The 11,750-nt window shown below is 44.9% G+C and overlaps 1 long non-coding RNA gene across 1 annotated transcript in view; it reads left to right on the top strand.

Annotated features, from left to right (window-relative positions):
• The first annotated feature begins 243 nt into the window (after nucleotides 1-243).
• Nucleotides 244-11,750, top strand: part of LOC104680122 — a 30,837-nt gene continuing 19,330 nt past the window's right edge. Inside the window, exons 1-2 of the long non-coding RNA XR_750411.2 lie at nucleotides 244-426; nucleotides 3,041-3,206. This is a non-coding gene — a long non-coding RNA (uncharacterized LOC104680122). The remainder of the gene's footprint in view (nucleotides 427-3,040; nucleotides 3,207-11,750) is intronic.

The following is an 11,750-nucleotide window of genomic DNA, read 5'->3' as shown; positions in this document are numbered from 1 at the left end:
TATCTAAAGGGTTACATATTTTCAACCTTTAAGAGGATGCTATTGACATGTAAGTTTGATTTTTTTCCCCCTCAAAGTAAACTTTGGTTTCCCATTTCATAACTTCCAATCCCCTCTCTTCCATGTCATCCCCCACTTTCTTTGTGGGATCATTAACAATAGGTTAATGATTAAGAACACGTGCGACAGAGATCAACAGCTCTGTGTTCAAGTCCAGACTCTTCCCCTTGGCAAGGTACGTGACCTCCCTGTGCCTCAGGTTCTTGCAGAGTGGAAATGCCCACTTCGCAGAATGGCTGAAGGTGTGGATGAGACGATGCAGTGGATGCTCCTGCCCGGCACCCATGGGTGCTCATGAAGATTGTGTTTACTGTTGGCTGCAATATGTCATGACTTATCATGTGTGAACCTTGAGTGGAGAGGCAGGTGAGTGCAATATTTTTATACTTCTCCGGTACATTAGCATCTCAAACTCCACTAAATGATAATTTAGTTATAACCCCTTGCTTCCTCCTCCCCACCCCACCCCCACTTCTGGATAGGTAAAATAAGTGGTTTTCAGTGGTGAGGGTAGGAGATGATACTGCTCTCCCAGGGAACATTTGGCAATGTCTGGAGACATTTTTGATTGGGGATGGGTGTTACTGACATCTACTGTGTAGAGGCCAGGGATGCTGCTACATATCCTATCATGCACAGAACAACCCCCATACAACAGAGAATTACCTGGTTCCAAATGTCAATAGTGCCGAGGTTAAGAAATACTGGGCAGGAAAAAAAAAAAAAAAAAAAAAAAAAAGAAACACTGGGCTAAGTGGTATTCAGTAGAAGGAAAGTTGCCTGTCTTCAGTCTAGTCCATTGAACTTCATTCTTTCTACATTTATACTAATCAGGACCTATGCTTGACTCTGGGGCCAGTCCCAAAGAAGAAAGACATGAACTCAGACCAGGACCTGCAAAGGGTCTCAGATTTTACTCTACTTACAAGTTAATAACTTAGCTTGTTACTGTTTTGTGGAAGCTGGCAGAAGACACAAGATCCCTGTGTCAGAGACAAAGGACTTTATTATTCATGGCACAGCAAGCTGAATGATCGTCACGTTGGCATTTGTTCCCCTTGCCCCTCAAGTCCCACAGGGGTAACCTGGATGTGCCAAGGTGAATGCTAAGCATGTAGTGAGTTTACATTTTAGCTGATGAACTCTGAACTTGGGAAATTTACAGCTCTTAAACAGTAAGTCTACTCCTTGTCTGTTACTACGTTTGCTCCTAAAGCGACAGAAATTAAGGGGGAAGACTTTACCTCGTCCCTCAAGGGCATAAAGAATCCTATACAAGGTGCAGAGGACATAGAATAGGGTATTTTAGGTTGGTGGTATTTGAGAAGGCTTCTTGGAAGTGGAGATACCTGAACTTGGTTTTATGTAATTTTTTTTATTTTTAAAATTTCAATAACACTCTGTTTCTAGAAGCTTTGCCAATGAAGGTAAAAAGCATAGAAATACAGCTCTGACAAAAAGAGTTGTAGTAAGAAAAATCATTAACATGAAATTAAAGGAAACTGTACCAAAACCACATGTGCATCCAAGTGGCTTAGGACTGGGGAACAGACGGAGCACCTGATTTTAGCACAGATCAGAAAGCACAGGTAAAGAGAGGCCCGCTTGGCCTCTGGTCCTGGAGGCATCAAAGATTTGGCTCCTGGCCGGTCACAGTGGCTCACACCCGTAATCCCGGCACTTTGGGAGGCTGAGGTGGGAGGATCACTTGAGGTCAGGAGTTTGAGACCAGCCTGGGCCAACATGGTGAAACTCCGTCTCTACTAAAATACAAAAATTAGCTGGGTGTGGTGGTGCATGCCTGTAATCTCAGCTACTCGGGAGGCTGAGGCACAATAATTGCTTGAACCTGGAAGGCCAAGGTTGCAGTGAGCTGAGATCACACCACTGCATTGCAGCATGGGTGATGGAGCAAAACTCTGTATTAAAAAAAAAAAAAAAAAAAAAAAGAAGGATGTGGCTTCCATTCTGCAGACTCCTGGAATTGCACTTAGCAATACACAGCCTCAGCTGCCAGCCCCCAGCCTGTCTCCAGAAAAGGAATAAACCTAGACAGGGACACGGAGAGGCATGTATCTTGCTTGCTCATGTGATTGACTGGGAAGGGCTGCCTGGAGCGCTGTTCTGCCAGAATTTTTGAGGCATATCTGGGCCTAACAGGAACATGACCTGGACTAGGTTAGTGTTGTTTGCCTTGGGGAAAAAGAGGGTGAAGTGATGTGTAGTGTCTACACAGAGGATACTTTCTGATCCTTCCAAAAGTCCAACTCAGAATGAACTGGGTGTTAAAAGGGTGAGTAGGGCTTCAACCCAAAGGCAAGGAGAGAAAAGGTGTGCCCAGAAGCAGAAATAGGATAGGCAAAAGGCATAGAAGCACAGACGATCATGGGATGTTCAGGAACAACATGCCATTTCATGTTGACAGAGGAAAGCATGCAGTCAGAGAGGGCGGATGGTCTACGCTTGGTGGGACAGTCAGGGGGTGCATCTCGCCTGTTGGGGTTCCTCAGAAGGAGCAGGAGCATCTCTTACTGTGGTCTATGAGTGCCCTAGAATTGAGGGGCATGAAAATCTGTGTCATGGATGTAATTGCAATTCTGGATCTCTCTGTGAAATACAGAGAGCTTTATCTGCCCTCTTTGAAAGGCTCAGTGACACCAAACATGGAATGAGGAATGAATGATATAAAGGGATACAAAGAGGTGGAGGAGAATTGGGAGTTCTGGTGATGCCGGGAACCCTCTAAAGAGAGACTTCTTTTTTGTCCCATAATGCCTTGCCTTCTGTGCTGAGCATCTCAACGTAGATTATGTGGGGAGAGGGAGGACCCTCCGGAAGAGTCCTGGCTGAGCTTAGTCAGCTTGTTAGCACAGAGAAACGGTTGCATCTGTGTCCCACCAAGATAAACGCAGGTATAACAAGGACTTACTGTAAGCAGCTGAGCTACATTTTTCTGAGATGATTTTTTTCATGTTGGCAGCTGCGAGCCTGAACTGACGCCTATGAACCAGTCTTCTCCAGCAATAGACCCTCCTTCAACTTATGGTAGCCTATACACCAAGGGTGACAGACTGCAAAGCAGGATCCACTGGGACATCTATGGGGAAAGGAGGGGGAATGAGATCAAGGATTGAGGACGCTAATGGGTAAGCATGAGAACCATTTGGGTAAACGCCACTGCACGGTCTCTGTTAGTCTAATCTGAGAACACTGGCTATGAAAAGCATCAGAGGCTGGGCAGGCAGGTTGTAAAATGGAGCCAAGTTAGGGAGAATCCTGTGGGATATGGTCACAAAATGGGACATTATACCACAGTGAAAATGATGAGAGTAGGTAACAGGCATTAGCATGAATACATTCTAGCCTTTTAATCTGAGAACCAGAAACCATTTTATTTATTTCGAGCAGGAAAGGTTTAATTCAGGAAATCAGGTGCCTGGAAAATGGTTGCAAGGCCATCCTGGTCAATGTGGTGAAACCCCGTCTGTACTAAAAATACAAAAATTAGCCGAGCGTGGTGGCGGGTGCCTGAGGCAGGAGAATTGTTTGAACCTGGGAGGCGAAGATTGCCGTGAGCAGAGATCACGCCACTGCACTCCAGCCTGGGCGACAGAGTGAGATTCCATCTCAAAAAAAAAAAAAAAAGAAGAAAGAAAAAAGAAAAAAAATGGTTGCAAGGGATGGTCAGGGAGCAAAATCCTAGGGAGGTGGTGCTCCTCAGAAATCAGAAGGTATCAGGAAGCCTCCGCTGCGACTGCGGAAGCCCGGTTATCTGCTGCTGTCACTGCTCCAGGAAGAGTGAAATCCATGTTTGCCCCACCATGCACTTCTCGCTGGTAATCTCAGAACAGAGACCGTAAGTGCTGTTCCCAGGCTGCCCCATCCTGTGATTCATCAGCTGAGAGCAAAGAAGGGGCAAGGATCATGCTGAGGGTCAAAAGACAAGGTGACGGCCGGGCGCGGTGGCTCAAGCCTGTAATCCCAGCACTTTGGGAGGCCGAGACGGGCGGATCACAAGGTCAGGAGATCGAGACCATCCTGGCTAACACGGTGAAACCCCGTCTCTACTAAAAGATACAAAAAACTAGCCGGGCGAGGTGGCGGGCGCCTGTAGTCCCAGCTACTCCGGAGGCTGAGGCAGGAGAATGGCGTAAACCCGGGAGGCGGAGCTTGCAGTGAGCTGAGATCCGGCCACTGCACTCCAGCCTGGGAGACAGAGCCAGACTCCGTCTCAAAAAAAAAAAAAAAAAAAAAAAAGACAAGGTGACATAATGTAGTATAAAAAAGCAACTCCCAGTGCCTGCAGCATATTACCATTTCTTAAAGTACAAAAACAAAATAACATTTTTTTGTTGGCATTTTTGTCATGGTGTGTTGGGGCTGGGTTGAACCGGCATGCAAGAGCCAACAGTTAACTTTTCAGGAATTTTGCAAGCCAGTTGTTAAACACAGCCATTATTAAAAATTAATTACACTTATAGTTAAATAAATTATATTGAATTTAATAATATTCTAAACTCATCATTTCTTAATCATTTTACTGCCTTTTACTATTAGCTGTGCTTTTGAGGTTATTTATAGCTATTGCATCTGTTTATTTTTTATTTTTTTGAGATGGAGTTTCACTCTTGTTGCCCAGGCTGGAGTGCAATGGCATCATTGGCTCACTGCAACTTCTACCTCCCAGGTTCAAGCTATTCTCTTGCCTCACACTCTCAAGTAGCTGGGATTACAGGCATGTGACACTAAGCCTAGCTAATTTTTGTATTTTTAGTAGAGATATGGTTTCACCCTGTGGGCCAGACTGGTCTTGAACTCCTGACCTCAAGTGACCTGCCTGCCTCAGCCTCCCAAAGTGCTGGGATTCCAGGCCTGAGCCACCGCGCCTGGCAGCTATTGCATCTGCGTGGTGAAAATACGCTACTCTGGTTTGCTACTGTACATCTCTCTGCAGCTCTGTGTTCAGTAATATCACCTTGGTAGCCTGGAATAGGCCACAATGGGAGTATTTACACCAAAAAATTGACAAATGCTGCCAGTCAGAGCTTGCTTGTTTTGTTGATTATCTAGACACAAGGAAGTGGCAGGGTAGGCGGGAATGTTAGTCATGCAGATTTGACTTAAAAGTTTGCCATGTTGCCATTACAATGCTGCCGCATTGTAAATGGCACAAAAATTGAGGAAACAGTCTTCTAGTATTTGACAACTACAACCTGATTCAACAAAGAGTTGCCCTTATGAATGATGAAAAGGCTTTCCACCATATGTCTTTGTCATTTATTTTGCTTTCTTCTTACTTGTTAATGTAAACAAAAATATTAACCAGCATTCATATTGGAACTACACTTGTTCATCAGTTGCAACCATATGTTGGCTGCAATTACAATGGTTTGGCAAATATCAACAAAACCATTCTGTAAGAATCAATTGACTTTACCGATTTACATAAAAGTCAATCTTCTTATTTGTAAATTGGGTGCTATACATCCTTTATGTCAAAACATTTATAAGACACAGCATGATGACTATAGTTAATGTATTTGCCTTAGTCTGTTCGAGTTGCTATAACAAAATATCATAAACTGAGTGGCTTATAAACAACAGAAATTTATTGCTCACAGTTCTGGAGGCTGAGGAAGTCCAAGATCAAGGTGCTGGAAGATTCAGTGTCTGACAAGGGCTTGCTCTCTGCTTTATAGATGGTGCCTTCTAGCTGGGTCCTCACATGGCGGAAGGGAAGAACAAGTTTCCTCAGTCCTCCTTTATAAGGGCACTCATCCCATCTGCGAGGGCTCAACCCCAATGGCCTCCTCACCTCTTAAAGTTTCCTTAAGACTATTGCGTTGGGGATTAGGCTTCAACATGTTCATTTTGGAGGGATACACACATTCAGATCATAATAATATTGTATACTTGAAAATTGCTTAAGAGAGTAGGTCTTAAGTGTTCTTACCACAAACAGAAGCTAAGTATGTGAGGTGAGGTGATGGATATGTTAGCTTGATTTAATCTTTTACAATGTGTACGTAGATCAAAACATCACATTATACATTATAAATATGTATACTTTTGATTTGTCAAGTATACCTTAATTAAGCTGGAAAAAAATTTAAAAATTTGTAGTAAACTTATAAAGGAATAGGCACACATACCCACATGCATACATTCAATTTCTTGGAGATGTGGTTGCTAAATATTTACCATCACATCACTGCATATATATATCACGAACAAAGAGGTGATAGCATTTCATATAGTGGTTGCCTGTGTGGGGCAGTTGTGGGTGGAAATCCACCAATACCTGCGTCTGTTGTGTCTTCCCTGGTTTGCCGTTTACCTGGGCATCCAAGTTCAAAGTTAGGGAGCCATGGAGGAATCCTTCCTCCCACTTCACGGCCCATCACCAGCTATGGTTGAGTTTCCTTTTGTTTTTGGAAAACAGCTTTATTGCAGTATAATTGATATATTTGAAAAACTAGGTAGGCCCCAGTTGCTCACACCTGTAATCCCAGCACTTTGGAGGCTGAGGGAGGAGGATTGCTTGAGCTCAGGAGTTTGAAGCTGCAGTGAGCTATGATTGTACTACTGTACTCCATCCAGCCTGGGCAACAGAACAAGACCCTGTGTCAAAACAAAATCAAAACCAAAACTGCACGTTTGATGTATACGATTTGGTGAATTTGGACATAGGCATATACCCATGATACTATCCCAACAATCAAGGTAATGAACATCGCTCTCCAAAGATTTCCTTGTGTTCTTAATTTTATCATATGTTTATTTGTTGTGGTAAAAATGTTTAACATGAGGTCTGCCCTCTTAACACATTTTTAAGCGTACTATACTGTGTGAACGATAGGCATGATGTTGTGCAGCAGATCTCTAGAACTCATTCATCTTGTATATTGGTTCATTTTCACGTTACTGAAAGAGACATTCCTGAGACTGGGTAATTTACAAAAGAAAGAGGTTTAATGAACTCACAGTTCCTGATGGCTAGGGAGGCCTCAAGATCATGGTGGAAGGCGAAAGGCACTTCTTACGTGGTGGCGGCAAGAGAGAGAATGAGAGCCAAGCGAAAGGAGTTTCCCCTTATCAAACTATCAGATCTTGTGAGACTTATTCACTACCATGAGAACAGTATGGGAGAAACTGCCTCCGTGATTCAGTTATCTCGACCAGGTCCCTCCCACAACACGTGGGAATTATGGGAGTACAATTCAAAATGAGATTTGGATGGGGACACAGCCAAACCATATCATCTTGCATAACTGAAACTTTATACCCACTGAAAAGCTCCCCCTTTTCCCCCTCCACAGCCCCTGACACCCAACATTCTATTCTCTGCTTCTTGAGATTTATTGTTGCGTTTTCTTCCTAAGCCTTTCATTGTATTTATGTTTCCGCTTGACAGTTTCCAACGTGGAGTTCAGTTGGAGAAATGATTTTCCCCAGCAAGTCCTCTCCTGTAACTTTCAGAGCACAGACTGCGGTGGAGAATGTGGTTGCTAGAGAGCATGGAGGGTAGAGAGACACAGAGAGCTCTCTGAGTGTCACCCAGCTTCCTCAGCAAAGTGTGCTGTGGGCATTTATTAATCTCCAGGGAAGCAAACCTCTGCAAAAAAAAAAAAAAAAAAAAAACCTCGAAGAACACATATCAGGGGACCTTGAGCAGTTCAAAAGGAGAGGCCAAGACTAAGTTCCCCGAAAAATAGAAAGTGACATCTCAGCATAGCCTCTGCAGAAACAAGAGCAGGACACACGGAACAGGGTGAGTTGAGCCCACATAGAGAAATCCAGGCCAAAGGACGGGGCTGCTCCTTGAAACCATTTCTCAGGATGGGGCAACTGGAGGTGGCGGAGCTGGGTGAATGTAGCCCCAGTGTTGTCCTGGCCTGAGGGCGATGCAGAACCTGCACAGCTGTGTGTGCAACAGAACTCCAGGTACTGTGAGCTCAGCTGCTCCTCCTCTTGGTGGAAACTCCTGGGGGAGAAGGTTAGGAAAGTGGGCAGGGCATGAAGGGACATGGGGCAGCAGGCTTGGGGAGGCTGTGTGGGCCCGTGAGTGCCGCCTATGAGGCCAGCTGTGTTCTGAGGCTCCTTCAGCACTTGTGTCTGCAGGATGGTCAGTGCTGTGTGTTGAAGTGGATGCCCACTCAGCTTGCTTGTGCTTTTCTGTTCCAAGAACAAATCCCTACCTGCCTCCCTCCTTTCCTTCCCAGAACCCTGAACCCAGCCTGACTCCTTTCCTCTTTTCTAGAAAGAAGGAAGGGGAGCTTTTTGTCACCCCAATAATGCCCTGGGCCTCATCCCCTTGTTGATATCAGTATCTTGCTAAACATACTTCTTAGATTTGGATGCCCACGTCAGCTCCTAGGAGAACAAATACACTATATATAGAGTAGTTTTCAGTTCCTACGGGGTTTAATGGTTTAGCTGTTTTCACCACATCCTGTATTTAACCTCTGGTCAAGGCTCGACATTGAGACTTGGACTGGGTGGACCCAACTGGGTAGACCCATTTGCTTCACTAATGTGGGCATAACCAAGTAAGCTGTGTACCCCTTTGGGAATGTGGCTCACCCTCCTCTGAGTGTGTCCCAGGCTATATAAAGACAAGGTGCAAATAAAGAAAGTGTGTTTGTAGCTGGCAGTGTGGAATTCAGCATGTAAAGATACTACCCAGTCAAGGCAACCACAGTATGTCAGGATCCAAAAGAGATTGATTCCGCTCAACTGGGAAATGCAAATTAAGGATTTGGCTTCATTCCTCCAGCAGAGCAAGAAGCCAAACAGTCTTGCCCTTAAAAAGGTGGGGTCGGCCGGGCGCGGTGGCTCAAGCCTGTAATCCCAACACTTTGGGAGGCCGAGACGGGCGGATCACAAGGTCAGGAGATCGAGACCATCCTGGCTAACACGGTGAAACCCCGTCTCTACTAAAAATACAAAAAACTAGCCGGGCGAGGTGGCGGGCGCCTGTAGTCCCAGCTACTCGGGAGACTGAGGCAGGAGAATGGCGTAAACCCAGGAGGTGGAGCTTGCAGTGAGCTGAGATCCGGCCACTGCACTCCAGCCTGGGCAACAGAGCGAGACTCCGTCTCAACAACAACAGCAAAAAAGGTGGGGTCTAAGTTCATGTGACCTGCCTTGGAGGGTGACTGTCCTCACAGTCACATGCTAGGTGTCCTTGGCATTAAAGACCTTATTTGCTCTGTCTCTTCCTTTAGCTTCAATGTCCCATGGTGCATTGAGCTGGAAATACTTGTCCTAACTCCAGCCCTGAGGAATCTCTCTAACAAAGACCCCTGGCCAGCCCTTGTTTCCCTAAACATGAGGAGACTGTGATTCTTCTCACATCTACACCCATGCACACGCTAGAACATTCCTAAAGGGATGATTTCTAGATGGTTATCAACAGTCTGCAATCTTACAGGAGTCATTCATTCATTCATTCATTGTCTTCATTCTATCTCATTCTGCCTCAAACAAGTATATGATGTTGGATGGGCACAGCTTGTTCAATAGTTGCTAAGACTTCTCCTTAAGAGAGAGAGGCAAAGTATGCTTTCTTGGATTCTGAGTTCTGTGTTTCCTGTGTTTAAGATTGCAAACTACCATGGCTTCCTTCGGGACAAAAGGAAGAAATAAACACGGAAGGTCTTACCCCTGTACAAATATTAGTACAGTATGAAGATGCCAGGCAGGATGGGAAAGGCTGCTGCCGAAATGAGGACTAAAGGGAAGCATTTCATTACCCCTATCCCATGGCTGACATTCTCCCATTTCCTCCTTGCTTGGGTGCTGCACCAGCTCTGTCCGTTTCCCATCCTGGGAGAGCCACATTCCGATTCCATGATACATTGATCATTTTCAGGTTTGGCGACTAACCGTGAAACTGGATATAGCATTCTCTTAAGAGATGGATGCATCCTGGCTGGGTGCAGTGGCTCATGCCTGTAATCCCACCACTTTGGGAGACTGAGGCGGGTGGATCACCTGAGGTCAGGAGTTCAAGCCCAGCCTGGCCAACATGGTGAAACCCCGTCCCTGCTACAAATACAAAAAATTAGCCAGGTGTGGTAGCGGGTGCCTGTCATTCCAGCTACTTGGGAGGCTGAGGCAGGAGAATCGCTTGAACCTGGGAGGCAGAGGTTGCAGTGAACCAAGATTGCGCCACTGTACTCCAGCCTGGGTCACAGCGTGAGACTCTGTCTAAAAAAGAAAGAAAGAAAGAAATGGATGTATCCTACGGTTAGATCAAAAGGATCTGCTCAGTAGCTATTTCTAATTTGGCTGCTGTACTGAGAAGCGACCTGGGTTGTGGGTATGGCTGCTCTTATCACATTGTGCTGAAATTCTCTGCACTGTTTGCCCAGCTGGTGTCTGTTTAGAGAGCTATTTAGATCCTCCCACAGAAAGGAAAGCTTTCCATCCTCGAAGAAACCACAGTGATTAAGTACATATAAGAGAAAAGCATTATGATGACTAATCAGCTCAAAATCAATGATTCCCTTTTTGCATTATAAATGATGAGGTTTATAGTGGACAGCTTTTAGTATGAGTGCTGGTGTGACTTTGGGATGGGGCGGGGAGAGAATCACACAAATGCCATTGAGCACCATTCTTCAGGCTTCGAAGACAGGTTTTGTAGAGAATTTCTTCTTTAGCATCAGAAAGCAGTGAGGATGGTCAGGAGACAACAAGACAGAGAAAACACTAGTGTCATCCTCAAATGTTGCAAGAACCGCGGTGTGAAGAGAGCTAGGTTTTCCCTATAGTTCCAAAGAGCAGCACTAAGACCAACAGATAAAAGTTACCAGGAGACAAATTTCACCTACATGTGGTCTGTCAGGTGGGAAAAAGACCAGAAACATTAATGATGCGATTAGGTTGCTCACTGATAATCTGAAGCAGGACATTTAAAAAAAAAAAAATCATTTCATTTTAAGTTCCAGGATACATGCGCAGGACATGCAGGTTTGTTGCATAGGTAAATGTGTGCCACAGTGATTTGCTGCACCTATCAACCCATCACCTAGGTATTAAGCCCTACATGCAGGAAATTCTTAACCTTCGTAGTGGAAGAAAATATTATCAAAGGAAGTAAGAATTTTCGGTTAGCTTATGGGCAGTCATTTGAGGACACCCATCCTAACCTCTCTGTCCATGTGGAAATTCTCTACAAAACCTGACTTCGAAGCCTGAAGAATCTCATGATCCCCTGAAATTCCATGCAGCCAAGAAAGTGAAAGGCAGCCTTGTAGGAATTCCTTGTAGGAATTGTCAGTGACAGGACGCTCATCACCTCCTGTGGCTCTTCCGGTTTTTGAATGGCTTTTCATTACTTGAAAGGTCTCCCTCACACGTAGGTGAAATTTGCCTCCTGGTAACTTTTATCTGTTGGTCTTAGTGCTGCTCTTCGGAACTATAGGGAAAACCTAGCTGCCTTCACACTACGGTTCTTGCAACATTTAAGGATGACACTAGTGTTTTCTCTGTCTTGTTGTCTTCTGACCATCCTCACTGCTTTCTGATGCTGAAGAAGAACAGTCATCACTACTCGGCCACCTTCCAGGTCTGAACATGTGGGGTCTATATGTTGTTCATATATGGAGAAAGAACTGTGGGATTGTTGTCCACCTTTGTTTACAACACTATACCTCTATTAACCAGCTGCTGGTTTTTTTTTT

Source organism: Rhinopithecus roxellana, chromosome 13, assembly GCF_007565055.1.
Source record: "Rhinopithecus roxellana isolate Shanxi Qingling chromosome 13, ASM756505v1, whole genome shotgun sequence".
Lineage (NCBI taxonomy): Eukaryota > Metazoa > Chordata > Mammalia > Primates > Cercopithecidae > Rhinopithecus > Rhinopithecus roxellana.
This window is presented reverse-complemented; position numbering and strand designations above follow the sequence as displayed.